This window comes from Ambystoma mexicanum, chromosome 4p, assembly GCF_040938575.1.
Source record: "Ambystoma mexicanum isolate Mex_15411 chromosome 4p, UKY_AmexF1_1, whole genome shotgun sequence".
NCBI lineage: Eukaryota > Metazoa > Chordata > Amphibia > Caudata > Ambystomatidae > Ambystoma > Ambystoma mexicanum.
The window spans coordinates 212,358,994-212,364,779 of NC_090927.1; the positions used below are offsets into that span (position 1 = coordinate 212,358,994).

The following is a 5,786-nucleotide window of genomic DNA, read 5'->3' on the forward strand; positions in this document are numbered from 1 at the left end:
TTGTGAATAACGTACTGCATGCAGTATTTTCTATTTCCCTCGTATTGTTAATTTCCATGCAATTCCCAACTACATGGTTTTTAAAAACAGCAGATAATTAAGATACTGCATGTTGTTAGAGTTAGCACCCTCCATCTAAAGACGTCGGAAAGCATTACGTTTTGAAAAATCAGTTTCACGGATCAAGAAACCAAAAGGCATTCTGATATTGTGATAGGCAGCTGTGAGATTACTGGTTTCATGTTTTATGTTTTGGGTGAAAGGCGTGCTGTGTGGGAGGGCAACTCAACTTTTAAACTTCAGAAGTGCCATCATACAATTGCATTACAAATAGATTTAATGATGCATAAATGCATAATGACATCCACGTTGTAGCACTCAACATGCTACTTTCCAGAGAGTTGCTCATACAGCTTTGGTACATAATCATCCCACTGTGCTTGATAACAAGTGCCAGCAACAGGGGCTCCAAGCTTGTACTTTTTACGAAACGATGCCATACTGAAGTTGCCACGGTGGTCACCAGAGCGGTTGCTGAGGACAGGCTTGTCACACTTGATGGGTCCAGGCTGCTCATACACCAGCCACACATATCTGTGAAGCCCTGTTCCTTTTGGAGGCCCAGCACCAACATAATCTGACTCGACAAATCCTGTACTTAAGTCACCTCCCTTGACATTTGTTACCAGATAGTGATGCCATTCCCTAAACTTTGGATTATTTCTGCTGGGGGCATCCGGGTCAGTCATACCGACTGTGTAAAGCTTGTCTTTTTCCATACCACTCCATTCAAGGAGTGTTGGTTTGTTCTGAACCTGGGCAGGTGTCAGCTCTTTTCCCAACTCGTCTACCTCCACGCTCCCATACTTGACTCCTAGTGCGTGGGATGGTTTCTCATCTACTTCATTGAGATTGAGCGGCCCGGACCAGTCATCTAAATTGACGGGCATGGCGTGACGAGAACAAAGGGGACTAATTGAACAAGCCACAGAATTCAGCAGTACCCAAAAGAGTCAGATGTTTAATCAGTAAGACGTTTTTAGACAGATGGGACCAGACAAGTTGTTAAAAAATATTGTAGGACTAAATAAACCTTACCAGTGGCTTCAGTTTCTCGAGCTAAATATTTGTAAGATATTTTGTGATAAAGTTTGGACACTAAAATTGGTCACAAATGGAAGATTGATTTTCAGGTGTACATTGGAATTCTAAACACAGGATTTTCTGGGATCTTTGAAATGGTGCATTTCTAAGCATGCAAGACCAGTAATACTGTTTCTCAGTCATTGATTACTGTATTGTGGGTGGTTTTTTATTCAGGAATGTTACGACATTTTGTATTTCTGATTGAACAGAAAGTGATCACTATCCTCTTTGAGTAAATAGTCCAATGGCATGGGGTAGGCACTAAGAAGATGTCTGACAGCCAGAGGGGCTGGTTGGCTATGCCTAAGCCTGACAAGGAGGCATCGGAAAGAACTACCAATTCACAAGAAATTAAGATATTCTCTTAAAACTGTTAAACAGTTCAGAGGCCACAAAGAAAAGTGCCAGTTTGTTTTTTGGTTGAAACTATCAGGGACAGAGCTATTGGCAAATAGTGTCCCCCAAGTACAGGAGGTCCAGGTTATAGAAAGGGGTGCCCCATGGTTCGATGCAGAATGTGTAGAATCTCAAATATCAATTGGAATCATGATTTAAAGAGTGATGTGTACACGGCTGGCCAGATGTATAGTTTCAAAAGGGCATATAAAAACTGCCAAAAGACAAACAAATAATGTATTTAGAAATTATAGGATCTTTTTCAAGTGATATCAAATTATTTAATGCAATTGTCAAGACAGGCATTACTCCATCTACTTGAACAAGTAGTCCTTGGACCACAGCCCCTCACGCTTATAGGCCAATATCCTTACTCGACATTGTCAGTAAGATAATTTTTGTTGCTCAGACTGTAAGAATAGACTCAAAGTAACCTTATTTTGAAGCCATCCAAAGCAAGTTTCAGGCGAGGGCATAGTAGAGTGGACCATCGCTTCCCTTCGAGAACCATCATCGAGAAATACAGTATTTGGGAGGTTAAGGGAGGGAGATTATTTGTGGCTTTTTTCAGATTTGGAGAAACCATTTGATTTGATCGATAGGAGCATCTTGTGGCATAATTTGCATTTTATTGGGTCCCTAGTTGTTTATTAAATGTTATCTGAATGTGACACGTAGACATCTCAGCGTCTGTCCCATATGCAAGATGGGGGAATGATACATTGTTTGTCCCCCACCAATAAAGGTGAAAAGCAGAGATGTCAGTTGGCCCAAATGTATTCCTCTCAAACTTTAACTCTAGTATTTATCTTAGGAAAGTTAACCCACCCTCTCTGAAGGATAAATTGTATAGCATGCTTCTTTATGTCGACGAAGCAGCCATTTTGGACTTTACGCCAGCAGGTCTTCAACAGGGCCTGCTTTACACAAATTTCTATTTTGAGAGCTCCAGTTTTAAATGGAATATGACCAAATGATGTTGTTCGGGAAAAGGGTGAAACCTTGTAGCTGGTTTTTAAATGAATGTGGAGATGAGGAAGTAGTCTCAAATTCATTTGAGCCCACTGTTCTCCAAGAGCGGTGCTTCGGTCAGTCATTTTAAGAAGACAGCTGAAAGGGCATCATTAAGGTTTAAAAGGATTTTTAAAATGTTATCAAATCTGGGGCATTGAGATAGGACAAGTGTCTGGAGGTAAATAAGGCAAAGGTATATTCCATGATTTTTGTATGGCTTTACATGGTAGGCTTTACAGATCACTTCTATCGTTCTTTGGACGTTACCTCCTGAAAATTATTTTGGCATGTAATGGCAAATAGTGTATTTTAAAGCACCTGCGGCCTGTTAGATTAGTGAAAAGGTGGTTAGGAACAATACTAATACTTTTCTGATGGATTTGGAGCGTCTTTTCTCTGCCCAAAAGGAGTTTTACAAAAAAACTTGGTTGCATACATTGGCCAAAACTTTGAGCATTTGATGACCACTTCATAGAGGTGTGTGGTGGTGTTAACTAGGTTTTGGGATTCATTGTCTTGTTAATTTAAACTTATTAACAGTAACTTAATTGGATTTGAAAATCTTGCAAATTAATTATGAAAAATGTGACATGCATTTGCCTTATCTGCCTATTATCCACATGCCAGGTGGACAAAGTATCAAACGATGAAATCTTTCCCGCAGGACACTATGTAACAATAAATATAGATGACACTAAAAGCGATATTTCAAATAACTTTAGTGCATGGTGGCATCAAACGCAAACCTCACTTCTACAAAAAGCGGTGCCTGAACATTATTTAATAAAGGGACGTTGAGTATTCATGCCACTTATTTGTCAATTATCCTCCTACTTGCTGTGTAAAAGAACACAATATGACAATTTTGAACAATGACACTGCGAAAATAAGTAAGGACATGTACTGAAAAATTATTTTCATGGTGGCAACAAACTCAAATCTTGCATATACAAAAATAAGCCAGCTGGAACCACAGGAGGCTCATTTGCCAACATTCTGACACAGTCCAGGACTCTGTCCTGGCTATACTGCTACTGAGGTCTCATCCCTTCAGCTCCTCCTTTTAGGCATCCACACCATGGCCCAGAGCAACTGGCGAGCAACAATTTAGGACACCGCGAGCAACATGTTGCTCCCAAGCTACACGTTGGGGATCACTGATTGGACGAGAACCATTCCTCTGCAATTGTAGCAGCAAGACTCTTTCTAGTCGTTGGTGCTGGGTAGTGAAGCTGCTCCAGCGCTACTCTCAATAATGCTAGAGGCAAAAATGGCTTTTCAGTGCTATCCTTTCTCCAAATTGCCTCAGTGGGGGATAAAGAACACCCCTGCTTTCTCCATAAATCCTGTTCTTCTTGTGGGGCTCAACCTTGTATCTCAATGAACTGGACAATAGACAGCATGTTAAAGCCCTCCTTTGCTAATATGCATCGTCCTGTCACCTGTTTAACATCTTCTACTTCAAGACCAGATATGGGTGGATAATAAGTATTGATCAATGAATAAAATATTCTATGGCAACCATAATATTGATTGGCAATCATTGCTTAAATTACTAGATTGCTATCAAGGCAACCTCAGTGTTGATTATTAACCCAACAGGGTCATTACTATCAGTTGTTAAAATACTGTGTTTTTGGAAAGCGCATGCTCATGGAACCTACTTGATATCCTCATTATTACTTTAGGTAGGGGTAACCTATTGTTCCATAGACTGCAGCTGTGTGTTAATTGCTTAAACATTCAAATACCTATAGTTGCAGTGCACCCAACACCTGGTCACCCCAAATTTGCACATGGGTAGAAAATAGGCTGCTTTTTTGCCCTCTGAATCTGCAGCTTCATTTCTGCGGTATGACATCTGTTCTTTTGGAATGTGCTGCACATTTTACAACTGCTAGGGTCAATGGGAGACTTAATGCTTCTATAACCCTATCCAATAGGGCTGCATGTTGCACTGGAGTGCCGTCTGCACGGAGAAAGCCCCTCCTTTTCCAATGTGACACACCTGTGTATACAGTTGGTATCACATAGGCGGAGTCAGAGTACACCGTCACTTCCTCATCCTCAAATCTCTGTAGCGCTTCGACGAGCGCAACTAAATCTGCAGCCTGTGATGAATAATTCGAAGACGATCTTATGCTTGTCATTACCTCAAATTCACCCTCTTTATTCAGATTTACTACCAGTGCATCAGTATGCCTTTCCCCAGTTGTCTGGTCAATTCTTGATGACCCATCAATAAAAGCAACTCCCCCCTCCCAAGGGCATTTTCTCTAGCCTGGGGAATATCTTTATAACATTCAGTATACGTTGTGCAATCATTTACATAATCATCCTTTCCTCCTGGTTCTGCTATAAACGTTGCTGGATTTACTGTTTTACATCTAAAAATTTTGATCACAGGGTTGGAAATAATCACCTCATACCCTGATGCTCTTTGTGTAGTCAATGTACTTTTGGGTTTCCCTAAAATTGCAAATAATGCATGTTCTACAAATAACGTTATTGGACACTCCATTGTTATGCTTGAAGCCTTTTCAATTGTGAATGCAGCAGCAGATAAAGATTGCTCACAGGGATAGTGTCCCTTCATAACTGGATCTAGAATCTCACTGTAATAAGCCAATGGTTTGTGCCCATGTCCTACTGTCGTTTTCTGTGCGATAACTGCTGTCATAACATCTCCATTTGAATGGGAAAATAAATAAAATTCTTCATTATAATCTGGTATCCTCAACACAGGGGCTGTACTGATTGCCTTTTTTAATTCTTCAAATCCTTCAGTCATCTCATCTGTCCGTGTTATTGTGCTCTTGTCCAACTGTGCTTCTTTAAGTTCTTTTAAAAGTGGTTAAATATATGTACTGTATTTGAAAACCCAGGCCCTACAGTAGTTACATAAGCCTAGAAACAGTTGCATTTGCCTCACTGTTTTCAGTGCTACTGTTTTCATGATTGCTTCTGCTCTCTCAGGTGTCACTTTTCTCCCCTCGTGAGAGATTAACTGTCCTATGCACAAGACCTCTTCCTGTCAGTATTGTAACTTATCTTTGTTTACCTTGTATCCTTTCTCTGAGAGTATAGTCATGAGTTTAACTGAGTCTTCTCTGCACCGTTCTTCTGCCTCACTGCACACCAAAATGTCATCCACGTACTGGATTATTGCACTTTTCAGTTGGACATTACCCAGGTCCACCTGGAGGAATCTGTTAAAGCTCGAAGGGGAC

The 5,786-nt window shown here is 40.5% G+C and overlaps 1 pseudogene; it reads right to left on the bottom strand.

Annotated features, from left to right (window-relative positions):
* Positions 1 to 273: 273 nt before the first annotated feature.
* LOC138452570 (phosphatidylethanolamine-binding protein 1 pseudogene) lies at positions 274 to 950 on the bottom strand (annotated as a pseudogene).
* Positions 951 to 5,786: the final 4,836 nt, after the last annotated feature.